The sequence below is a fragment of the Aphelocoma coerulescens genome, chromosome 2, assembly GCF_041296385.1.
Source record: "Aphelocoma coerulescens isolate FSJ_1873_10779 chromosome 2, UR_Acoe_1.0, whole genome shotgun sequence".
NCBI lineage: Eukaryota > Metazoa > Chordata > Aves > Passeriformes > Corvidae > Aphelocoma > Aphelocoma coerulescens.
The window spans coordinates 51,060,266-51,086,754 of NC_091015.1; the positions used below are offsets into that span (position 1 = coordinate 51,060,266).

Consider the following 26,489-nt stretch of genomic DNA (forward strand, 5'->3'; position numbering starts at 1 on the left):
TTTAGTCCTGCAAATCCTTCATCCAGTGGCGACGCTGATAAAAATGTGGGGGAAAAAAATGCAGACCATCGCTGTAATTTGCAAAAGTCTGGTGTATGAAACTTGTCAAACGCACGGGCAATGTGCACGAACAGAGCAAGCCTCTAAAAACATAGACAAATGTTGAATTTTTGAAGACGTATTTTAAAACAGGTGTCATATTTTGTCAGCTAAAACATAATTTTACAGAAACTCTTCCTACCTTGCTTGAGTAAGCTATGGTACCATATGGCAATTTCCACCAATGGTGGCAATAATATCTTTTTATAAAAATAATATCCTTTTTCTTCTCAACAAGCTTTACAGATGAGCATAGGAAAAAAACCACACTTGAATTAAGCAGATGCTTACGACATTCCTCCTGGCCATATAATATGATTTATTGAGTTATACTGCAGTCTTTGGCTTTTTAACCAGATTAAGACTGAAAAAGAAGCCAGCAACTAAAACAGTTTTCCTTTTTTATTTGTATTATATTTAGTTATGTTGTATTTTTAGTTAAATAAAGTTGTGGAAGAGTACAGAAGCTACAAGACCTAATGGCCCGGATATGTAATTAATCAGATTTGAAAAGCAAGGACCATTTATCTACATAAAACAAATAGAATCTATCCTATTAAGCTAACCCATTCAAATGACAAACCTGACTGCTGCTGGTGAGAATATTTTGCTTGGCAAAGGTCCTAAAGGTTCTAAAATTATGTATGCTATTTTTATTTCCTCCTTGGATTGGATTAGTTACTAAGCAACTGAAGTGTTCAGTTCTCTTGGTTAACAGACATACTGTATTTCATAAAATTGGTTACTGTATAGGACCTAAACTCCTGTGAAGAAAAGATAGAATTGTGGGTTTTGGGGACTATTTGCTTGTGAATGGCTTTGTGTGATGGACTGTCCCGGCTTACATTTTAAATGTACATAATTACTATCTGGGTTGCAAGTTTTTAAAAAGTTTCATCTCTAGGTTATATTTTTAAGAAAAGAGGAATCTCTAAGTCAGCGTCCTACTTGACAAGGGAATTTGATCACTTTTCATTTCCTAAAGATGCCACTAAGGAACTGGAGGTATATCATCAGTGTAATGCTCTTCAGTGCATTAAACAGAAATAGGACACAGCTTAATAAAAAGAAAAAAAAAGGTAAAAACCAGCAGGGAATATAAAGAACATGCCCTGAAATAGCTCTCCTTCAGAGTGAGAATGGACAAGAACTCTGGCATAGAGGCAGAATACTGGCAAGGTCCTTTAAAGCACATCCAAGTGTCCTATCTTTGACTGACTTGTTGCTATCACTTGTAGTACACGTGTTCTTCGCACAGTCATACTAGGGTGGAAAAAGTACTTCAGGCCTCTCAGGACTATGAAGCATGCTGCTTACTGATGCTGAAGCCCTATAAAAGCTCCACTGTACACCAAGATGTTCAACTTCACAAACTATCTTCCTAGTGCCCCTTAAATAGAATAAAATGTGGAGCTGATGGTGGTTTGGTGGTTGATCCCGGTGTTCTTGCTTGTTTGTTTAACCCCAGATGAAACCTCTGGCACCTAGGAGGAGTGAAATATTAGCTTTTACATAAAGTTAGTCTAAAACAATCCTTGGGATAATGTGTATGACCAGACATACCCTGGAACCTTTTCTGAAATTAAAGACTGTGCTAGACAGGTCAGCCTCCTCTCTCTCTCTGAGCCAGCTGATTGCCATGTTTCCACACCGATGGTGTGGTGTGGCTGTGGTGCCCAAAGGTGCTCAGACACTCCTCAGATAGACAGAGCCCACAGATGCTTCTGGGTCAGACAGAAGAGCACACACTTGCGTGCCTAGCTGACACATGAAAGATCTTCCCTGCTCTTCTGCAGCTTGGTCGGGTGAACTGCCTTCCTTTGCAGCCTCCAACAAAAAAAACAACCTGTTAAAGCTGGCAAAACATTTCTGAGCTCAGGGTGCACCAAGTACCTAACTTGGCCTGCTCAGTTGTGGTGCAGTGAGGAAAAGCCAAGCTCGTGTGAAGGGGTTGCCAAGCAAGGGATCTCTTCCCTGTGCAAATACCTAGGAAATACCCGGTGAGCAGAGGGACAAAGAGAGATGCTGGAGTGTGTATCAGTCCCACAGCTGCCTATGCCATCCGTTTGTTCTGGGCAATGTGTTTAAGCTCAGCCCCATAAATAGACTCTACTGGATGACGGTAGAAGTAATTCAAAGTGCTTAAAACAGCTACTCCATAAATCATTTGCATTCACTGGGTTCCACCTGGGCCCTCACTGTACTCTTCTTCCTCTGCTTGGCTTGGCAGGCAGAGCACAAAATGGGTCACTTTCTGCTCCCTTGAATATTTTATCACTAAAAAGGGAAAAGCAAAAGGTCAGTGTTCAAAGGGATTCCTTGTCCATATCTCTGTGCAACTTCAGCAATCCGCGTAATCTCAGGACCAGACCCTTCAAGATGCACACAAGACCTCTGACAAAATCACTATCCTCATGTCACAGTGCTTTCTCCTGCGTGGCTCCTTACTGTCTCAAGGTTAATATGCACACACACAAAAAAATCTACTTGTAGGTACTAAAGCTGACCCGCAGGGTGTACTGCACTATTCTGGAAAGTAGTTCAGGCGATTCAGCGCCTTCTTTCAACTGCACTCTATTCTTTAAGCATCACTCTTCTACAGGTTTTAAAACAACACTTTAAAAGAACCATTAGTGATGCCTGTGTAGGTACCACTGGACTGCAAGACAAAAAATGGACGTACTCTGCAACATATCTGCACTCATACCTGCTTGCTTAAGGACCCACAACCCTCACACAAGCAAAGATCCTTACCTGAAATCTGACAAATGAGCTATTTCAAAATCAAAGGGAAGGGAAGAGAAATCCATAGCTGTGATGACTCCCACATCTGTTCTCTGGCCAGCTGCAGGGAGAGTGAAATTTCCATCACTTCTCTGGTCCCATGTAAGCCCAAGCAGGCAGAGCTTTGCCAGAGAGAGCCAACAGTACAAATGCCATCAGGAGCAGTGATGCTTTTTTTTCAACCAGACACTGCACCACAAGTTAGGCTGCTGCGTGACTCAAAATAAATGTACTTTGCGTACATTTGGGTGCAAAGCACATTTAATTTAAATTATAGGAATGTCTCAGCTTTTCCATCAGGAATTCCTGGGGTATCATCCTGAGTCAGCCATGAGGAGGACAGAAGATGCAGGGGATCCTACAGGGTTGATGCTGGGGAAGATGGAGAAGGAGGGCGAGCAGTGCTTCAGCACCTACCAAACCAGTGTAGTCATTTGAAATGATGTTTAAATACCAGTGCTGAATAGTGACATGAACGAAATGTACTGGAAAACACAAAACATTTTAAAATCAGTGGGGAGGTATGAGATGCTGATCTGCAGTTCCAGTAAAGGACAGTCAGCAGTGCTGGTAGGCACGCTACGCTGTGGGAGCACACCAGGACCCTAATACAAAGCACAGCACAAAGCCAGTCCTTTAGTTAGCTTTTTTAGGGTCAGCTTCTCTTGCTTCACCAACCCTTTGCTTTAACGTGCAGTGACACAGCTGTTCCACCCAGAGCATAATGGCTAAGCAAAGCTAACATGATTTCAGGTATAGGCACTGTTACACCCAAGAAATAATATCAGAACCAATGTTTCAACACCAGAATTGCCATTCTGAAACTACCTGTCATACCATTTCTTATAAAGCCGCAAGTGCACCACAAGAAAATTATTCAGAGATCCCTCTTATCAGATGCAATCCTGCAAAATCTTGGAGCAAAGCTGCTAGGAGGTCTTAATTTTTGACATGTGCATGGTCCTCCTGACTGCAGCAGGACTGCTCACTTCCAGGTCTAATTGATCTACAGCTGAGATTTCAAAAAACTCTTTGTTTTGAAGTAAAGAAATGAAGCAGGATGTTGAACCTTAAAAAGGAAGGAATCCTAATAGAAATGCCTCACCAAGCATGAACTCTTAGACCTTCAATTTATTTTTCCAATGCAAGCCTATACTCCTGCAGCCTGCTCCTGTGGGGTGCAATGCACCAGTGACTCTCAGGACTTCCCTGCAGCAGGGTATTATCATCATCTTCTTTACCCTTGCAGCTTGAGTTCTGACTGCCCGCCAGCAGTAATACTCAAACTACACTACACAAGGACTCAAACCGTACTCTTTCTGTTTCCCAAACCACAACCATACAAGCCAGGCTGCTGATTTAAATGGAAATACTTGCAGGTTTGCAAAACCAGGTCACAGGGAGGGAAAAAAATTCCTGTTTTGTAATGCCTGGAGAAGGCACATGTGGGAGAGATGGGGTTTCTTTTCTAGGAAAAGAAAGACACAGGGAAACTCAAGTAAAGGAAAATGAAGCCTCACTTCTGAATCGAGACAAACGGCTGTCTTACTGGCACAAGTAAATTAAAGGTGAAAGCTTTGTCAGGAGCTGTGCTCTGTGGAAGACAGCTAGAGAAGAAGAATTTAAGATTTCTGGGACAGGAAGAGTCACAAGAGATGAACATTGTATGATTTAATTATCCAACTGGAGGGATAAATTAAGCTTTTGACTTGGAGTTGCATATAAAGAGAGCAATTAGACCTCTCTTTAAGAAAATTAGCATACGGTTTAAGAAGGGAGCAATACTTTAAAATGCTAGTATGAAATTGTTACTTGTATGCAATGTTAATAGATCTCTATGCTAGACAGATTGAACTAGATGCTCCATTGTTTTATATCAGTGTTCCTGTTCCAAATCCAGAAGACCTGGAGCTGGTTTTTGCTGTTAGAAGGTCTGCCCCAATAAGTCCATTTTCAGTGTGGACACAGCCTCCACCAAAACTCTTGGGAAGTTTTCTCAGTTTCCAAACCCACACTGCTGCTGTGTGTCTTGGATATGTATTATTCATAGATTATTAATCCCCTTAAAATAGGTCTGTGCTGTGAATCTGCTCTTGAAATGGGCTTTACATATATGCACATAAGCTTAGCTTGGGTTCAAGTTTTCATGACAGGCTTCTGTACAACAGAAGTCTGTATGACTGTTAATCCACTCTTCTTAGAAGGATGCGTGTGTGTTTGCATATAACTATACATATGCACCTTTACTCTCCAGGCTCTGCTGGCACTGCATTAAACAGTTCCAGTGAGATGAAGTTGTTTCGAAAAAAAACCCAAAAAACCCAAAACATCTCCATCAAGCTTCAGATTTCCTAAGTGGGTAAATCAGTATGAGTTCTCTGACCAAAATCAAACACTACCAATCTATTTTAGCTAGGGAACAAGCCCTAAATAATTATAAAAATACTTAGTAATTTATTTGAGGTTTAAATTAAGTTATTTTCCACATCAGAAGGTTATATAAGCTTTTTTTCGACACTGTGTGCCAACTTGCAGTAAACTATGCTCTCTGTTTGGAAACCTACCAAAAATTGTTGAGAGAGATTTCATCAGTACAGAGACAAGCACTTTTGACCCCGTGTAAGATTTTGTTATGGTATCCCTATTTGAACAAGGAACAATTCTGAGGAAGTCAATGTTTGCTCTGCTATCGTATTTCTATCTAGTAGCACTTTCCGGAGCGAAGAAATTGCTCTATCATGCGTGCAGAAGCACTTGGCTTGCACATAAAAAGTCCCCGGAGGGTTAAAAAAACAACAACCCACCACTTTTTGAAACCCTATCAACATGCACACAAATTGCACACCAAAGAACTGGCTAGTATAAATTTGAATGCATTTAATACCAAAGTGAGGAGCAAGACAGTAATTCTGAAGCAACAATCCGTCCTTTTTGCGTAACTTACTGTCAAACAAAATGTTTAAAAGAGGATTAATTTTCCATTTACGATCTTTTACCAAACACTTTTATGCTCAGATAATTAACTTCTCTAATGAAAAAAAAAAAAAGAAAAAAGAAAATGTATCAGTGCAGGTTTTAGTGTGTTTAAATAAGCATACATTAGTTTAATTTTCATGTTTGAAGCCCTAGGATCTCAATAGTGAAAACCTAATGTGATTTGACCTCTTTTATACAGAAAATAGGTCAGTGAAAAGAAGATATAACATCTGCAGCTCTACATATTTCCCACATTCACCAAGTTTTTATTGCTAGTAGTACTGGAGGGGAAAACATCAAGAGTAAACATACACAAGAAAGGTATCACTGCGTTAGTCACCAGTTAGAAACTCCACCTTGTACATAACTTCTCACCATAACACAGCACCAGAAATGACTGGGATGTACATTTACAGTGAAAAATAGCAGCTCTGCCTTTTATAAATCAGATAGCGTGACTTACTCTGAGCTGAATTTCAGCTATGAACACTTTGGACAGTGTAAGAGCAGGAAGCATCGTGATGACTGAGGCTGCTGTGGGAAAGCTTCCTCGACTGGATGTCAACTGCTGGGGTGCCACTGGCATTCAACGATGTTGATGGGGTCCTCATCTGCTCCCAGGGGACTGTCCAGTCAGGAGCAAATGTGTGTTCAGGCTGCAGCTCTCAGGGATACACCCCAAAAGCCTTGTGCCATCAGGAACAGACCTGCTCACCCACACATTACACTGGTGTTCCCCCCAGAACAGACCACCCACTGATGGGCAGGAGCAGATCTCTAGGAAAAGGAATATTTAGACTTTTCTGTTTCTATGCTGACACTTGCTGCTTGGATAAACATGTATTCAGGTGTTTGTTTATTTTTTCCTTTATCTGTGCAAATCCTTGAAAATCCTGCCCTTTGGGAGCAGGTTTTTGGAACAGCTGCCCAAGATGACAGGTGAATATTTATCTCTCTGTGTGGTTTAGTATGTAACTACCCTTGTCTCCCACCCTGCAGGTCAAGTTCTTATGGTCCAGGCAGCACTTCTGAGGAAGCTGTAGAGAAATGTAGGGAGTGGGCTGGGGCTGCCAGATGGCCATGTATCCATCTATCTATCTGTCTGTCTATCTATCTCCCTCCCACTCCCTGGTGCCACCCCATCATGCAGCATCAACTGTGAGCTCCAGTGGGAAATTAATTCTCTCCCCTGCTTCTACTCAGGGAAGTTGCCACTCCACATTTTAAGTTTACAGCTATGCATCACCAAACGAGTCCCAAGAAAGGGGGAGACAGCCAGGCTGATGTTAAATGACTTGCTCAATGTCAAATGGCAGCCAGCAGCAGAACTGGAAGTATAAGCCTGGCTTCCACATGGTGCAGACTGTAGCTACGTTTGCTAGTTTAAGGTTTGGTGTACACTTCTGAAAATGAGTGCATGGTGAGGAATACACTTCCAATGTGTTCATTGTATTCAATGCCTCATGTTTTTTTCTAATACCACCACCACAGCCCATACAGAAGTCCACTCAGACTTAACTGTTTTGAAAAGGCAAAGGATCACATTATTCCCAGGTGAAACCAAAATTACTCCCCCACCCCTTTCTATGTTCAGGACAATGGACTGACTACAAAACTATCATGGATATAATTTAGCAAATACAGGTTGTACATACTTATTTAATACAGAATTTTATGGCACACTGGCCCAAGCCTTTCTTTTGTATAACATTGTGGGATGCCACAGTCTTACAGGGAGACATGTCTCCCTGCAATCCTCTACCTTGCAGTACATAGGAACATGCCTGAATTACCCATTACTTACATGGGTGTGAAATATATTAATGCAGATCTTACAAAGGCTAGTTTTGGAGGTTTATAAAAACCTGTATATTCTATTGAGCAATTAGTTCTGGCAGCAAGGCCTTTAATCCAATAAAACCTCATTAAGTCAGTAACAGACCCCATGCAACATGCAAATCACACAGCTTTAGTGTCAACTCCCTGCCTGGTCAGTGTTAATGAGAAGGGCTGAGGGGGGATTTCCAGGGGTTCGGAGACTGCTTTGCTTCAAATGCAATTTTGTTTGCTTTGTCTTTTTTTGGCAGCAGCCCTTAAAAGCCAAAGGACCCCATGGCATCCCCAAAGCCCATTGGGACCATTTGTGTGCGATGTGTGCTCCAAAGAGGTCAGAGCCAAGACCAGTGCAGTGGCCACTGCTTCTGGTTGTTACCTTGAATTTTAACATATCCAAAGCAGGACAAATCCCCTTCCCTTTTGCTTTCCAGTATGTTCCCTCTTACCCCAAGATCACTAGTCTCTCCCTTCATTGCATCAGTCTCAGCAATGCAGAGATAAAGACTGATTTGTTTTTCAGGAGCTAGGGAGAGAGAGGAGAAAAAAAGAAAAACGAGGAAAACAAAAAGCACAAAAGCACCAGTTATGTAGGAACTCAATGTTTTCACCACCTTTCCCCTCATCCCCAGCTTTAAACATCAGCTCCAGTCAATTCCACCCAGACAATAAAGTCATTTATCACTCAAGGACCCGCACAGGTTCAATACCTGATGTAAAGCTGATGATTGCTTCCATTGATTCAGATGAAATATCCAAGCAGAGCTGCAGCCGGCCGTGGCTAGAGCGCATGCCCCATTTGTGATGGTTTAAAAAATAAACCATTGATTATAAAATGGAGCCTGATAAATCCTGACGGGGCAGATCTGCAGCTGTACCTCTCCTCTGACTCCTATAATTAATAGCTTGGTACTGTGCTACTGTTAAGTGAGGACCCGCTCATCTAGAAGCAATAGCACATGTTAGCGGCATTTATGCAAATGTGCGCAATTACTGCACCCGGCAAAACTGACAAGGTCACTCCTTGTTTTGGCCAAGATTTTCTTGGTGGAGACCATCAGTGCTGGCTGGGGATGTGTTGCCACAAGACAGACCATTTCTTCAGCTGCCTGAGAACACAATATGACATCAGGGGGGCAGGAGATGAATCCCACAGCAAATGGGGGTCTGAGCCCTCAAATCAAGCAACCATCAGAAGATGCTGAATGAGAGACGTGGGAACTGACTGGGCTTTGGATGGTCTGCAGGCTGGGAAAGGGATCACCCCACTCCTGGTCACAGGTGGAAAAAAACCTTGACATAAGATGCCCTTTGACAAACGGCATCTCAGAAGCCCAGAAGAGAGATCTGGACAACTGTAGACTCATACAGTATCCTTCTCCTAAGGAGCAAAACTACTGCCTTGTTGTGAACAGTTGTTTAAATTCTTTTCCTCTTGAACAAGTGCTGGATGGAAACACTCTTCCCACCAGTGTGATGCACAACCCCAGAGGTCAGCCACAACTCAGAGGCCTTCAGCCACAGTCCCCATCATTGCCAGCTTTTGCCTCCATCTGCATGGATAATATCAGGAGAGAAGTATTATGTCTCTCTGTAACTGATATATATGTTTTTCCAAGATTGTATTTCAGTATCAAGCCAGGCTAATACATGTGCAATTAGCAGTGGAATTGCTTTACTATTTACCAACCTATTAAGCTCTCCAGTCAAAGGAAGGTTCCAACTATCAGACAAATCTCATACAATAGCTATCCATTTTTACAAGACTCATTTAATTTCATGGTATTTTAACAAGGTTGCAGCTTCCTCATGACATTCTTCTACAATTTCAAGGCAAACTCTCATATCCTTAAAAGGTAAATATATTGCAGAAGAGACTGGCAGAGAGAGGCAAGGAAGAAGAGATTTTTCTTAATTTTTTATTTGACTCCCTCTTCCCTGACTGGAGACAGAAGTAGACACATGATTTTAAAAAAAAGCAACAACCCAACACACACACACTACATTTTATCATGGTAAATTCTTGTAATGTGAAGGGGTGACTCTGCCCATTTCAATTTAAATAGGAAATGAGCTTTCTTCGCAAACATTTATGTGTAGATTTACAAAACCCATTAAATAACATGGGGGGATTACTGAGTAGTGTCCATCCGAAAGTATTCATCTGAGTTAATTCTGTTTCCAAAATGAAATAAAGTGCAATAATAAATAATGGCTAATGTGTAATTCAATGTAAAGTCAAGATAAATCCTTTCTTTCATTAGACTTGGTACAGTATATGTGCTATGCATTTTTAATACCTTTAAATAATTTAGGAGAAGTAGTGCAGAGTAAGACTGGCAGGAAATGGTTTAAGCTCCTAATTTTAGGAAACAGCCTATAAATTAAACTTCAGGAGGACATAACTTCTTGATTAAAGGTAAATTGTTGTTGTCGCACCCAGAAAAAAAAATGCAGCATTGTATCTTATTACTCTAATCTATTGCATTTGCTGGTGTAATTTAGGAGAGTACCACAGAGCCAACAACCAAAGAATCACAGCCTGGGACCTCACTGTGCTGCGTTCTGCCCAACCACTGCAGAACGAACAGCAACAATCTAGAATTTGAAGTCTTAAAGCAAAAAATGGCTTCTTTTATAAGCATGCATCAGCTTCTGATTTTCGACAGGCAGCCACAGCAAATGCATTTCTGACTCTTTCCATTTTCTTGCTGGCTGGTTCTTAACCGTCTCTCTCCCTCCTCCCCACCTGTCACTCCTGACCCTTATTTCCTGCACGCGGTGTTTCTGTCCTTCCCTTGGATCTGATGCGCCCGATAGACCGGGCATGCAGGATGCTGATTAGCGCTGTCGGCTTTAAAGTTTCCCTAACCCATTTCTCAGGTAATCTCGCACAAACGCCTATCTCCAGCCAGCACATGTGGCAGAGATGCAGTGGCTCACCTCTTATTTCAGAAACACCTGCAATAAATCAGAGAAAAGCTCTTAGCCCAGATGTTGAAAGGCAAGGGCGTAACAGCCTGGCTGAAGCTGGAACTTGAACCCAAATCCCACTGTGTGCTTGTACTCTTCCCCACAAGCTCATCGTGGTGAAGGGTGGTAGTGGATCCATGGAGGGAAAATAAAAGGCAAAGCGTAATGCATGAGCTTATTCAGGCAAATAGCATTGCAAATGAATAACTCTACTCACACAAGCAGTCTCCATAAATCCCAAATCATGTTTGTGTTCAAATACTTCCTCCCACGGCTGCAAAATGTGTGAAGAGGCTGAGAAAGAGTCACCCATAACTAGAAGGATTCACACCTCTTAAAGCCATCCTTATTAAAAGCAAATTGTATTTACCAAAACAGTACAGAAGCAACCTCGGCTGTCTCCCTTCCTTCAGTCAGCACGAAGAGAGCTCCAGCTCCTCCAGAGCAGACCAAGAAGGATATACCTTTTCAGCCAAGGGGGTTGAAACAGCTTCTGCTTCCACTTGGGAGCTTCACTGCAGAAACTACCTAGTTTAAATCACATTTTATAGCTTGTGTCACACAGACTAAATAATTTAACAGCCCCTTCTGGCTTTAAAATCTATGAGTTAGGGAAACCTACCTATTGCATCACGGGCGGTAAATCTTTTTACCAAGAGAACAGTATGCTTGGCCTTGAAAAACAGAGCTTTTTAAAACCAGTCAAACAAAGCCCCATGTAAGTGTGTGAGAAATTTTTCATTGTGAAAGAGATGAGTTTTGGTGAAATCTCAGAGCCTGCAACTTTTGATCAGTTTGTACTAAGCTCTAAAAGACTATGTAAAATAATGCCTCTCGCCATAAAGCACTGTTCTATTTGGAGAGGAAATTGTTTATAAAGAGGAACAAAGTATGAACTCAATTAACTCTACGAAAAGCTAAAAAACCTAATTTAGCACAGTGTTTCAGAAACTGAACCCTAAACATGAAAAATCCAGCCATTACAAAGCATCCTGCCCTGCAGAGACCATATCAGGTTCAGCAGGAAAAAAAACAAAGAAAGAAAAAGCTGCATGCTCAGTCCGAAGGGAACTAGAATATTTTAAAAAGCCTAGCTGCACTTAAACTCCACTTAGAGGACTTATACAGCAATTAGTTTTAAATGAAGTAATGGATTTCCTGGTTTCCAACTTGACAATGTACTTAAGCAGGATGACTCGTGTGCACAAAGATAGAAATTTAGCTATCTGTCCTTTGCATGTAGAATCAATGCCCGATATGTTATTCTCCCCCAAACTGGTGTTTGCACATGACCCCTCTCCTGAGAAGCCAGTGTCTTTGAAGATGAAGTGCTGAGCCACAGCCTCACACTTCACAGCCAAAACTGCAGCTCTGAAGCCTTTTGGACTTTTCCCTCAAAGACAAGCACCACGAGGCAGGTTTCCCACACAGAAATGGACACAAGATTTGGAGATATCATTGAGAAAAACACCTTCTGATCTTTAAGGAGCTGTGCAACGGTTGGGATGTGCGATGCTTGGTCCTGGTTAGGTCCCAAGCACAGCACTTTGAGCATATACAGCTCTTCAGAGCACATGTATCTTGGAAAAGTTTTCTCTGCCTGACAGCTGTTGTTCTTATAAAGGAAAAAAACAACAAAACAAAGACGAGGGGAAATTTCTTCTGTCCTCAGGGAAGAAGCCGCAGTGTATCCCCTTTAAAAGGAAACTGAAGATAGGAAATTCAGTAAAACATAGAGCAAATTTCCTCCTCAGTTTTCAAACACGAAACACACTTCTGGTTTTCTTCTGCACATGCAACACCTCTCCACCCGACATTGATCTAATATTTTGAATTTCTCAGCAGTTTCAAACCTAATTAAAAAAAAAAAAAATTGAAAAAAAATCTACTTAGCAGAAAGAAGTTTTCCTCTTTTTTGCTGCCAAATCTTTCCACCTCGTTACTGGTTCCAGATGTAAAGTGTGCAATGCCCAGGGAACCAGTGACAGATTTAAGAGCTAGCCCCTGATGCCCATGCAGCGTTTCAGACTAGCACTTTGGGACCAATGTGACTAACTGGGAGGTTCACAGTTTTCCAAATGAACACAGAATAACAGCTTCTCCTTTCTCATCTGGACCCAGCAGCAGAAGGCATCCAACTTCTGGGGAACAGTAATGTAACTGCTCCCAATCAGCAACAGCAGATATTTCTACAGCTTCTCTATAAAGTCATACACTGCATAGAGCCAAATAAATCGAGTTTTTTAGTCCTCACATAAAGTGACCTGCATAACTTAAAAAAGCAGCTTTATTTTCTATTAAAACCTTCCATCATGCTGAATCACCCTGTGCGTTCACACACAGAGGAATAAAACGTGTGTGTCTGCATACGCAGCCCTATCGCGTATCCTCGCATTTCACCATCTGGCATCCTTCTAGGGATTAATAAAAAAAAAAATTAGGTTTAAAACACCACATACGCACCCAGGGAATGAGAACTCATACAGAAGGCTTTAACAACCTGTGTGGAGGCGCCACGGGACGGACAAGGCAAGCCAGCTAAGGCTGTGAGCACACGTCAGGAGCAGAAAATGCACATTTATCAAACCAGCGGGCACAAAAAGTTACAGCTATTGGCGTTTTATGTAGCATAAGTAAGCTGCAGACCAGTACGACTGATCAAAGCTTGCTCGAGTCCGGAGGAACTGAAATACGACAAATGGTAATGTGACAGAGAAATGTCAAAATAGATGAGGAATTACACATGCCAGCAACTGAACAAAAACTAGCTGAGATTAAGTCAGAGACAAAGATGAAATGCCAGATTGCCTAAAGCTAATTATCTGGACAATTAATGGAACGCCTGCAACTCGTTTTGATTATTAAGAGCACAGTCAATCGGAGAAAGGACAAAGCTATTTGCAAGAGTCCGCACTGATTTCCTCGGAAGAGGATGCTGCCAATGGAGTGGAAGAAAGTCATACCCTGGAGATCACTAAGCCAGCTGCTAAACTATGGTACAGCCATATCACCTGGCACCAAAATGATACCAATCCTTTCCTTGGACCGCCCCTGGTGTCAAAATTCAATGCACATCTCATTCCCAAACTGATAATTTGACTGGCATTTCCTTTCCAGATAAGGAAAAATATTCATGTGTCTTTGATGCTACAAAACAAGACACATACAAGTAAGTAATTCTATGCCTTGACCTGCCAGAAATTAAAACTGAACTTCCTCCTATTCTCCCTTAATTTTTTCATGCACCAATTTTCAGGAAATTCATACATTCTTCTATATTTATCAACTCAAGAGCTAAATGTGGTTCCCAGATAAATTCTTTATGTGATGACTCTTCTTAAACTGGCCACAGACCAGCCAGATGAAAATACCTACTCACTCAGCTAATATAAGGGAATATCAAGATGTTTAATAAAAATATTCATTTGCCTGTTTTGTTTTTTTTTTTTTTTAAAAAAAAAGAAGGAAGAAAAGAGTCTAATCCCAAGTACAGAGAGACTCTCTGTGAACAGTTATGTGAGCCTTTGTCTGTTACTTGTACAGGACTACCTTAGTATCTGGGATGAGAAATATCCGGCAGGTTTCCCTTCTAAGCCCACATTTGTGTCAGTAAAAAGGACAGAGGCCACATTCTTTTGAAGACATAGTACTACATTTTAGCTTTTTTCCCCTGCTCTAGTGAGATCCTGGGAAATATGTATGCATTCGCCACTGCCATTAAGCATCACATCCATCAGTCGAAAGCCACTTTACCCAAGATAGCAGAGAGTGGAAATAGATGTGACCCAACCCTGGTGTTTCTCCGAAGGGCTTCCCTGCAGACAGTCCCTTCAAATATCAGATGTAAATTAGAGCCCCCACCTCGACTGAGCAAGGCCTGTAGTGCAAATGCCCAAGCCCCAGCCCTGCCAGACCCGTGAGGGTGAGCAGCATGGTCACAGCGAGATCCGCTCATCAGCCAGCTCAGAACCGCCAGGAAGAATCCAGGGGCTGGATTTATTCACTTGGGCTCAGGCATTGAGTGACACAATTATGCTGCTTTCAGCACTTCAGTAATTCTTTTGCACACATGTATATTCATTTTGGAGGTTTTACATCATTTAACAGCTCAAGATGTAGGAATTTCCAGAGTTGCCTTGATCCTGAAATGAGGAAGTCTTTCAGCATAGGAATCAAAAAGCCAAGCTGTTCCTGCTTTGTGTTTAAGTTCAGTTTCGTTGCCTTAAAAAGAGAGAGCCTAGAAGACAGCACGTGCTACAGAATGGACTACAATCTGCTGTGCTTCTTGGGACAGACCCTTCGTGAAGCTAACAGCAGTTTAACACCCCATGCAGAGATTAAGACTGGTTTTACAAACTCAGTTCCTGAATAGGCACCGTATTTTAGCCGAGGGGAAGGCAGCCAGCTTTGCAGCAGGGAAACCAGCTTGAAATAGGTGGACTAGGAGGGAGCCCATGCCTTCAAACACACTTTGTCCACCCTTGGATGACAGAGATAAGATGTTGCATTGGGGAGCTGCACTTCCTATTTTATTCTCTGCACAAGGAGGGCTGAGAAAGGGACCAACATTTAGGGTTTTAGAACTGATGTACTACCTCAGCAAAACCTGTATGGTGAACAAACACAGCTCTGCTGACTGGTTGGTGAAATGGCACTGGGCAGCAATCGCAATACCAGAATAAAGAAATTTCAGTAAAACCCCAGTGAGTTTTGAAAACACAAAGAACGCTTTGCACATTACCCAAGAACAACAGCCTTTGTCCCTGCTCCCTGTGAAACCTGACTCCCAAACTCACCCGTGATAGCAGTCTGGAAGGGGACCCCAAGCAGGACAGATGTCCACCTCCTTTCATCTCAAACTGTTGCTAGAACTGAACCCACAATTGATTACCAGCGGCAGGTAAGTACAAGCAGAAACTGTTTCAAATCCACAGGCTTAAAAGGCATTGTTTCCCATTGAAAGTGGAAAAAGTACACTCTCTATGCTTTTGGTCATTTGTTAAATATTAGGAAGCTTTTCAAACTATTTTATCTTGCTAACAGTTAAGGGTTTTCCAGACCCTTATGAAAAGAAATAAAAATCAGTATTTCATTCTTTAGATAGGACAAATGTCTCTCTTTTTTGCCATTTTAACTGATTTACACTTCAGAGATGGCGATTAACATCTCGGTCAGAGACATCAGAATAAACAAAAGCTCTCAGCATATCAGGTCATACCACTGTTTGAAGAAAGTGCTTATACTGTTCTCAGCTTTTATTTTGGTTTGCCAAAACAAAGAAATCAGCTGTTTCCCAGGAGAGACATGACAGACACACTGATTTTCAAAACACAAATGTGATGGAGGCTGGTGCAAAATCAGACATACCCAAGGAATCCACAGTGCTCTGTCCTGCAGACTGCAGTCGAGGCAATGAAGTGGGGAACAAAGCACACTGCAACGTTTTAAGGGGTACAAAAACCTGATATGTCTGTGTCTGCCGGTGGAGTAATTTTTTTCTGATCTTTGCTCACAAAAGATGATTTAAGAATCTGAATGATTTTTTTTCCTCTCAAAATAGCACGTCAGAATAATACATGCTTCTGCTGGCCCCATGGGAGACACAGGAACTGTGCCAATCCATCACACTGGTACCACAGTCCACCCAGTATCTGCCATGTCTGTGCTTTTAAAACATTAAAAAGAACCCTCTAGGTTTTGTGATAGGATATTTTTTCCTTTATCTCAGTCTTAAAAATAGTGGGAAAATTATACAATCTGTATCCATTCTTGGAAAGGCAATGCAAGGGGAAGCATCATTGCTGTACCCCAGATTTCTTCACAGGTTTGACAAACCCTGAGCCATTGTGAAACAGGAGTGATCAGGAGCTGATCAGGAGTGCTGCCCTACGCTTTGATTCACCTTGTGCCGAACAGAGCTAAAGAGACTACAGAAATAAGTATTGTAGGCTCCCATAGTACAATACATCCATCTCAAACACAGACGTGAAAGATCTTGCAAGAGTGAGGCTTTGGTAAAGTGACAACTCTGTATTTAAATGATGATTTGTTTGGACAAGGTTTTCAGGAAGAATCCTGCATGGCAGCTGTTCCCAAGGAGCTCGGCACGAGCCGGAGTGCTCATTTTATCCTACCTTTTCATAGCCTTAAAAAACATGGTAGCATTCTCTAATTGACTACTCTTTTCACATCTCAGGAGAGGGTTTTTTCCATTACAAAATGTAACTTGTATTCTAAATCTCACAGATCTTACCTAGGGAAAGAGACAATACACAAGTGGAGGCTCGTCCTTTTCCAAAAATTCTGCCAGGGTGGACTTTGGAAACCATGAACATTTTTAGACATTTAACATCTCCAAATGAGGGAAAAACAAGAAAGCTTTAAAAAACCACACACATGCACCATACTTGATTTAAATGCTGAAATCCTACTCATGAAAATTAATATGGTATCTACTTAAGAGGTGGCCCAAATGATAGCCCTGTTGTCCCATTAATCGTATTTATTCTAAAAGTCTCGTAACGTTATCTTTGGCCCCAGCTTCAGCAGCCTGTAATTTAACACAAGCACCTTTTTTCAGCATGCAGATCAGGTACTAATGCTGTCTCTTTCAACCCCTTTTCTGCTTCTAAATTAGAAAAACCAAATGTCGCTTTTCTTCACATATGAAACACAGTCAGGGTCGCTGTAAAATAAAAGAGCAATTAACTTCGCAAGAAAACTGCTGTACAGGAGTGAAATACAGTATTTGAAAAAGTGGCTAAAACCTAAAACCCTTCCTACAAATGGTATCCCTTAATCAGGCTAAATTCACAGAACACAGCTTCAGATATTCCTGACAAATTAAAACAAAATTAAAAAAAAAAGAAATTAGTGGAAGATATTCCTCTCATACAGTAATTTGTTTGCTGGGATTTCATTGCTGCAAGATTGGAAGTCTTGCTGTTTTGGTAGTTGGAAAACTGGCTGTGTCTCCCTGCCACCTTCCCCCTCCCCAAATGAGCCCTAAACAGCTAATAAATATTAGCACAGAATTTCTCATGGTTTCCTTTATCACTCAAATGACAAAAGTATGAATTCTCTGAATAAAATTCAGGATGAAGCAGCCCTAGCTGAAAAGACAAAAAGAAAGCTAACATTAAGGGCTTGAAGTTGATAAGTATTTTAAAATACAAAATTATCTTGGCTCTGACCCTTCTCTAAAATCAGCCAAGATTTTATAACTTGGTAAAATTAAATGCATTATCAACACACAACTGACTGCTATCCAGCAAAGATAAATTATCTCATTAGTGCCATAGAAATCAGATGAGGCGTGCATAGTAAGTGACATATTAAATGCAATTATAAAACCCTACTGAAGTGATGTTAGTGACCTGACACATGACAAAAACCCCCGTCGAGGCAATGCAGAATCCAGGCTGGAAGATGCACTGATATTATTTCTATGCAGCATACATCAGATACAAAGCCACTACTTAGCCATCAGTAAAAATCCCATAATCAAAATGTTGGAAAGGTTTAAGAAATGATTTATATGCAAAGAAGGGGATATCTCTGAGAGGAGCAGAGCTACCCACTAATGCAGCACTCTGTAATTGCTGCAATGGGATGAGCAGGTTGGGAGAGCTGCCTTCCCGCATCGCCCACCTCCGTCCTCACACGTGCATGTAGTGCCGATCAGTTGCCAGACACAAGGCATGTTCCCACTTTTCACATCTGCAGTGATAATTTTCCGATGTTAACTATCATAAAATGAAAATGAGGGTAACACATGGCTCAAAGAAACCATAGGGATCCTCCTCCCATCCCGTGTCAGCAACACCAGTGATCTAAACCCTTCCTGACCAGCATTTATCCAGCTCTCCTCAAACTCCCCTGGTGCAGGACTGCTGCAAGCAGACTCTCTGGTGCTTCTCTCCCTTCTCTGGTTCAAAGTTTTTTACTAAAATCTAACCTACATTTTTCTTGCTGCAACTTACTGCTCTTTATCCGACTCACAGCAGACAGATCACAGGCTATTCCTTCTCTCCAGCAGGTATTTACACCTTTCAGGGTCACACATGACACAGGGTCACCTGATGAGAGCTTCCATTATTTCAACTTGCTGTCCCACATCCTATTTCCTAAATACCTTGTCATTCTTGTTTAACCTGTGTGCTTCCTTATATTTTCCTTGAAGGGCTGTACCCCAAAGCGGACACACAAATGCCCTTATCAGGACCAGCTACCTTAAAAGATTGATCCATGCATCATACATGTAACACTGTTCACATCCAGCAATTTGTCATCTTGCAAAAGTATGTCACTGTCAGCTACCACCTAGTTTTCAGACTACAGAAAGACACCCCTCAGGAGTCATCCCCTGCTTGGGCAGTGAGTTGGGCAGCCTAAGCACTACCCTCTTCACTTGCCTCATGGAACTTCACCCTCCACAAAAGAATGGTCTCCCAGTGAGAGCCAAGTACTGATGGCCATGGAAAGACTGGTAGGGCCACCTCACCCACAGGCACTGCTCTGAAGAAGTACTGAACTCCACCTTTCACCATCAGCCCCTCACACCATCCTTGGTGTCCATTGCCAAGCACAGCTGGAAGGCAAACCACAGCACCTGACCCCAACCACTGATATGAAACAACCCAGCAAATGTCCACAACAAAGCTACCTTTTCCCACCAAACCGCTCAGCATCTCCCCAGGAGCCTGAAAATGAGACCTCTGCTTGAGGCAGAAGCTCTGTGGAGGGCTTAGGGATGGCTCTTCCCAAAACACCATCTTGATGGCTAGCAAAAAGGGTTTTTAATTTTTCTGGGTTGTTGGTTTTTTCTTCCCTCCCCCCTTTTGACTTTTACAGTGAATTTAAAATGCAAACTCTTCTTCAGGCCACAGAGCTGAGGGAGTCTCCTCTACCTGGAGCCTGCAGCAACACAGTTCTTTGCTGTATCTCCTATCTGAAGCAGCACTGCTGAACAGGACTTGAGTAACACAAAAAGCTAGAAAAAGTAATCAAAAACTCTGTTAAGTTTCATAAAATCAAGTGAGAGCAACACACACCTGTACCTGATACAAACACACTTTTTCCACTTTTGGGGAACATTATACTAGTGATGGAGAGCCTCATTTCTACAGGGAAGAAGACAGGACCAGACTGCAGCAGTCTGAATGACACGGAGCATTGCTGTGGAACTCCCTGCTCTCTTCTGTCACTCACCAGCCCCATTGCATAAAAGAGGAGGGGAAAGGTCTGAAAAAAAACCCTTGTACCTCTACGTCACATTGCTAGCAAAGGAAAAACAAAACCATGTACTTTTTACATGCCATTGTCAGATGATCCAGGGATTTTGTTCACCTATTGAAATGAGTCAGCTTGAAACTGAAATGAGTTGCTTGAAATGCAACTTTTAGCTGCTGTTAGCACTTTTGTGAGGGGCACTGGTAGGTGTCAGATGTGGAAAAACCATGTCAGAGAGGGAGCAACCATTTTCCAAGCATATTGTTTCATTCCCCAATAAAACAAGTTATGCTGTTCACAGAATTACTTTTTATCCATCACTTTACTCAGCAAGACAGGCCAATACAATTTCTGTCCTTTTTCTTTCTCTGTACAGTTCATTTTTGTTCCTCCTGAAGGTTAGGAAGCGAATTACAAATTGACTGGTTTGAATCCTCAACACACAGAGGTGTAATACTGTTTAACTGCAGGTATGTTGCTGGGATGCAGTTGACTATTTTAATACCTTTATTTGAACCATAAAATTAATTATTGGTGACAGTAGTAAACAGAAATAACCCATAGAGATCACTGCATTTCCATTTAAGTGCATGATAACATGGAAAATTGACATACAGCAAAAAGATTTGAGCATGTTTAGTTCTGTTTGTGGGCAGTGTTCAAATTCCTGGGTTTTAACTTTGAAAGGTTAAAAAGTTTAATTGGATTAATTTGGTGGTCTACTTACATTATCCAGTAGGGATATTTTGAGCCATTACAGAATGTCTCTTGTGTTGCCCGAGATACAAGCCAATGAAATGATGATGAGGGTTTGTTATTGGCCGGAACCAATTATTTCTGCTGGGAGAAAAAAATCAATTTGTGATAAGAATTATAATGAAGTAACAGGGATAAGAATTTGAGAAATCTTGACCTTAGACTAAGTTAATATTTTCCTTGGAAAAGTTTAAATACAGCCCTTTTTTAATAGTCTTTTATAAGGGAAACTAATAATTATTTTTAAAAAGGTGATTTTCATTGTCTTGCTGAAAAAACCCACTAATAAATTAATACTCTCTATTCTGGATGCCCTAAAACAAAGGAGGGATTGAACTCATTTGCCCATACATACATAAGAATGCCAAATACCCTTTCCTCAGTTTACATAGTCTTGCATGCCACAAACCCTGCTGGAAGAGAGCTCCTGCAGAAGTGCTGGTGCTTCTGCCCTTCTACTCACAGGCTCACCTTTAATTGCCCTAGGGAAGAGGTCAGTCAAGGGACTCACACTTGAACTCCATTAACTCTTCTGCCTCCAAGACTGCTCCTTATTGGCTTCTACTTTTCCCTGCTTTTGTTCCACATGGCAAAAGACATCATCTTTTCTTAAAGAACAATATCTAGGTGCCGGTTCAGTGATGCTTAGAGCTGTTTTTGGCAAAGACTGCTGATTTCTCAGGTTCACAGCCCTCCTGCACCATGTGATTCCTGCACGCCAAGGCAACAAACCATGTTTGGATTCACACATAGCACAAATCCAGTCCACAAAGACGGCTTGGTTACTCCCCGTGAGACCCCCACTGGACTCAGAACATGTAGCATTTCCTCAGCTCAATCACCCACAAATTTCAATGAGATTTTAGCTTTTTATTTCCCTTCAGTCACTGTGAAGTTAGTCTGACCTTCAGTCTCCCATTCTCTTTGCAGTAGTTCTGCCCTGTTTTCCACGTTATTGAGCTTCATTGTCTCCTTGCTTGCTCCCCTTTATCTTCCCTGTCCTCTTGAGAAAGTCTCCACTGCAGAGCCTCCTCCAGCAAGGGCTGGGACAAACCCTGCACTGCTCAACTGGGGGACAGAGTTTGTGGGTGGCCACAGGGTTGGGTCAAGCCCTCACTGCTGCAGCTATAGAATACTAATATATTAATACTAATATATGCCTTCTGACTGTCTGCTAAGATAACAGGAGATGAGAACTGGATGCGAAGGGGCATTTCATCTCCAGCTGCATTCCAGCTTTGGAGAGTGATGGCAGAGTGGGATACCGTTTGCAATATCCCTGGTGGATTTAAGATAGTGAGTTTATTATAATTTTAAACATGTTTTAATTAACAAATTCTTTTGTAAGCCACCATCAGCAGTGGTTTCCATGGTTGCTGCTATCGGATATTGCAGAGCACAAAGTGGGGCTGCAGCAGCAGGGGGAGGCCACACACTGTGCTGATGGGGAAAGGGATCACGGCTGCCCAGCGGGACCCTGGCTGAAGGGGCAGAGTAGAGACTGGTTCTGTGGCCCTCTCCCCTTGGCAGGGATCACCTCCCAGGAAGGCATCAGGAGAATGGTGCCTCCTCCATCTACCCACTGCTAGTCCCACTGGGTCCTCCTGTAGCCCCACTGGCGTGAGATCAGACCTACACTTCCTGTGGGACAACAGCCCCATTCAGTCCCGTTCCACACCCAAGGAATGTCCCCATGGTTCTTTCATACCAGAACTGGGTACAGGCTTTAATTTTTTCATCTCCAGCATTCAATCAAACAATCTACAGTAGGTCGACTTTCTGATGGGAACTAAAGGCGATTCTTTAATTAGATTTAAGAACTGCAACACTTGAAGCTAAATCACGCTTAGAAAGATGAAAATTGAAAAATGATAACTAATGGGATTTACAGATGATTTCCTTTAAAAGTAAAAAATTATTATTACACACATGTACCCCAAGGACCTTTCAATAGCTGTTAAAAATATTCCTCTTAACAGCAGACAATGAGAATATATCCACTTATAAGGAAAGATGAACAACAAAGCTTCTGCTAAGATATTTTTTAATAAAAGTAAAGATTCCCAATTATAGACTAGAGCCTGCAGTCCCTTCCACCTCCTCCTTCATTTCAGACTCTGCATTTCTTTAACAGCCGAAAATGATGTCCCAGCTAGGTAATACTGGGGCCACATGTCTGGGCTCTGACCTAAGTGACATTGATGAGGCCGGCTGTAAAAAGGGACATTGAATCCTTGCTCAGCGACATGTAAGTAAAGTGAAAACAAGATTTCAAATATTTGTCCAAGTGCCAAGTAGTATTTCAACCCAAATTTAAAACCATCTAAAGAATTTAGGACCTCAACGTGTACTACAAAGAAGGCAGATATCATACTTTTAGGCAACCTTTGCATTGTTGGGGACTTCTTCAGCAGTGACAAAAATTGACAGAAATTACTGCTTATGGTTTAACTGTAGGGATAATGCTAATGTCAAGGTTTTTGCCCTGTAAACCCAAGCACTCTCTTTTGCATCACATTCATCTCTTCTGACACAGCCCCCAAGGCCAACTGACTTCAACAGGAGTGGATACAGACTCGGAATCTGCTTCACAGGAAAGATCCATTTGCTTAATTAAGTGTATAAAAATTGAACTTGTAAAGATATTCTTGCTGCAATCAAACACTGACTGGTGCACAAGGCTTTTTGTGCCATTTGTTTCCCACCTCTGGTTTTTGGAAGTCCGTTGCCACTGCAAGTGCTAAACCAGACAGTCAAACAAAGGTATCGAGTACCACCATCTACACTGGCGACAGAAGTTGCAAACACACCTACTTGAGTATGCTTTGCTGAACTTCAGGCCCTGTCCTTTTGCAGGTGACATGTGGAAACTGCAGGGGATGTGACAAATCGGGTAGGAATCCTTCACTAATTTACTTTATCAGCGATTTGAATAATATCTTTGTATATCTGTACAAAATACTATGTCTCTTACAGGGATCCTGAAGGTGTTCTGAAAGGAAGTCTCTTAAGTTTTCCTTCAAGTGCTCATTGATAACAACATTTACTCTGAATTTTGTGGTCTTACTCGCACATTAAAGGAATTAGCAGCAAATCCAAAAAGACACAGAAATCTGTTCTGAATCCACAGACCAAAATGAAAACGAGGAGCATGTCTGATGACATAAATAATGATATAATAAATATACTGGCACAAGACAGAAGAAGGACAAAAGCTATTGTTTTTCACACAGATTATGTTAAAATGTGTCATACAGAACTGGTAAAGGAAAAAACCCATGATGACAACTTAGCATCTTTTACCTAGCAAGGCACAATTCTTGAACCCAAAAGTCACTAGTACAGACCAGCTCTTTGGTGGCTCATCATATGCGGCAGGATGATTACTGCACTTGCAGGGGATGGGTGCCCTGCCTCTAAAACCAGTGGCAACCTTGGCAGAGAAGCCAAAACCTGCTTGTTTGAAGATGAAATCCTTGTCCTGTCAGTCTCTTTAGAGCATGACAAGCTAGCAGAAGCTGGCATGGTTTCCCTGTCTCCTCGGCAGGGAAAGATACCAAAGTCCTATTACTGCTCTCTGGCAGGCACCTTTTTCCAGTGCTACATTTATTTCCAAGGAGAAGCTATAAATTTGATATTGCAGTACTAGAACAAACAGTTTGTTCTGGATGGGTTTGCCAGGCAGGAAAGGCTGGATGTTTCAGCAACTTGGTGTTCCTGGGTCAGCTGGTAGAGGGAAAACCACCGGCTTAGGAGCCACAAAACTCTGTCACAGATTTCCCTTCACAGAGTGAAACACTTAAAAAAGGTCTTGCTTGACTAGGTAAGGCACTATTTGAAGACTCTGGAGAAGAGATTATTTGGAAGTTAGAATACATATAACCATTAGAGGTAGCGTTGTGGTACGCGATGTGATTTACAAACTGATTTCATGCCACTGCAACTACAAGCCCAGGAAGAACGCCTTGGTGGTTATTTGGCTATGAGAAAAGCTTATCCATTTACTCTCCTGAAAACCCAATAATTGGCTGTGTAGCAGGGACTCTCTCGGGTGCATCCTCTTCATCCACAGACTTTGATAGGGATGCTCTATCAGTACTTTCCATCCCAAATTATGAATGTTTTCAAATAAGAACAGCATTAAGAAGCTTTCTTGCTTTTCCTGGCAGCCTGCAGGGCAAAAGTATTGTAGAATAAACTCAGGAGTTTATTCTACAATGGATAATAAATGACATTTAGTGGCATGATGGATACATCCTGGCTTTGCAGTATATAGATGATCTCAGAATACAAGCCTTATTCGTTGTTTCCCTAATGTGCTGCACACAGTGTTGTCAGCAGTCTGTCTTCAGAATTTTGATTAATAATGTTAACATGGTGTTCTAAATTGAGTTACTGTTCACATTTCTGATCATATTTATGCTAATAGTGGGGGTTTTTTTTCTTTTTAAATTAAACTTTTATGAAAGCATTAGTTTGTGACCAGTAGGTTTACTTTCAGAGGCTATTTTCTTTCAAAATGAAGGCAAGATTATTTGGATCAAGAATTACTTTCTTTCCTCTTTCACTGAGAAAATATCTTTCGGAGATTATTTTAAATCTTATCCTATTCTCCAGTTCACAAGTCTGTAGTGAGATTTTTCTTAGAACATACAAGTAAGTACTCACTGAACTCTCCTGTTGACATGAGGTCAGAGGGCACATGGATTTCCCAACCAAGAACTAGTCTAATTTGAGGTGGTTTTTTGCAATATGCTTCAAATGAAGCACTTCCAGACTAATGACACCTAATGACCCATCATCATGCCTTGTAGGCAACATGTTCTCACTGAATGCCAAAGATGTGGGATTTGAAGACAGTAGCTCTCAGCCTTCAGGAACAAACAGGGTTAAAGGCACAAGTCAAGACAGGCTTCGCAGGAGTTCAGTATGGAGACTAAAATAAGAAAACACTGAAAATGTGTTTGAGCTGGTCCTATCTCACATTAAGCATCAAAGAAGTCCTAACAAGACCACACTGGTAGTATCCACAGCCCCTGTTAAGCAAAGATCTGATTTCTTTCCAGTCCAAGAACTGAATCATGACGTCAGACTGCAGTCTTCGTAAGGCCACGGCGAGGGCAGGATTACTTTCTGTGCTCACTAATTGCAGAAATTTGCTCTCCAGCTTCAGGCATCTGAAGGGCATGATTCACTGTGTCAGCAGGAAATGACGGGGCTGTGCAGCAGGAGGAAAGATGATGCAAAGTCTTGGAGTGAGAAGACTGAGAGCCATGGGGATGACTCGACCATGAAGCTCTGGCACATCAAAGACAAGCCATGCTTTTATAGATACAGACAGGAACAGGAAGTTCCACCCCTCACTAGCCAACACCTAAAACTGTCAAGTATCTTAGCTGCCTCACTGAGAAAAAAAGAGAAAAATGTATTTTGGAGCTGATTTTAATAATAATAGTTTTGTAAATCCACATTTTTTTGTTTCTTCAGTACTTAAGAACAGAACTTTTCTGGAGGGCTGCAGACCCAGGATGAACCTTGTGTGGAAACATGACATTTTTCCTCAAACACACAAAAAAGAAAGAATGTACTTTCTTCTCCCACTGAGCAGCAACCAACCACTCAAATCTCTAAAAAAAAAACAATCTGCAATTTTCCTCCAGATGAAGAGCACAGTGGCTTTTGATACATATGCACCTAACTGTGGCTTTCTGTGAGCACAATTAATATCTCTAATGCAGCTAACAAAAGCAAAGCTTTTTAAAGATATAGAGCTGAAAAAAAGGATCTAAGGCTGAGGGAGTGGAGAGAGGAACAAAACGCAAAAGCAGCTCCAACAT

The 26,489-nt window shown here is 41.6% G+C and overlaps 1 protein-coding gene and 1 long non-coding RNA gene across 2 annotated transcripts in view; both read right to left on the minus strand.

Moving 5' to 3' along the window:
* Positions 1–26,489, minus strand: part of TOPAZ1 (testis and ovary specific TOPAZ 1) — a 339,264-nt gene that overhangs the window by 92,656 nt on the left and 220,119 nt on the right. The gene's annotated exons all lie outside the window — the stretch shown is intronic.
* Positions 1–26,489, minus strand: part of LOC138105728 (uncharacterized) — a 62,601-nt gene that overhangs the window by 11,536 nt on the left and 24,576 nt on the right. The window contains exon 3 of the long non-coding RNA XR_011148646.1: positions 20,624–20,736. This is a non-coding gene — a long non-coding RNA (uncharacterized lncRNA). The remainder of the gene's footprint in view (positions 1–20,623; positions 20,737–26,489) is intronic.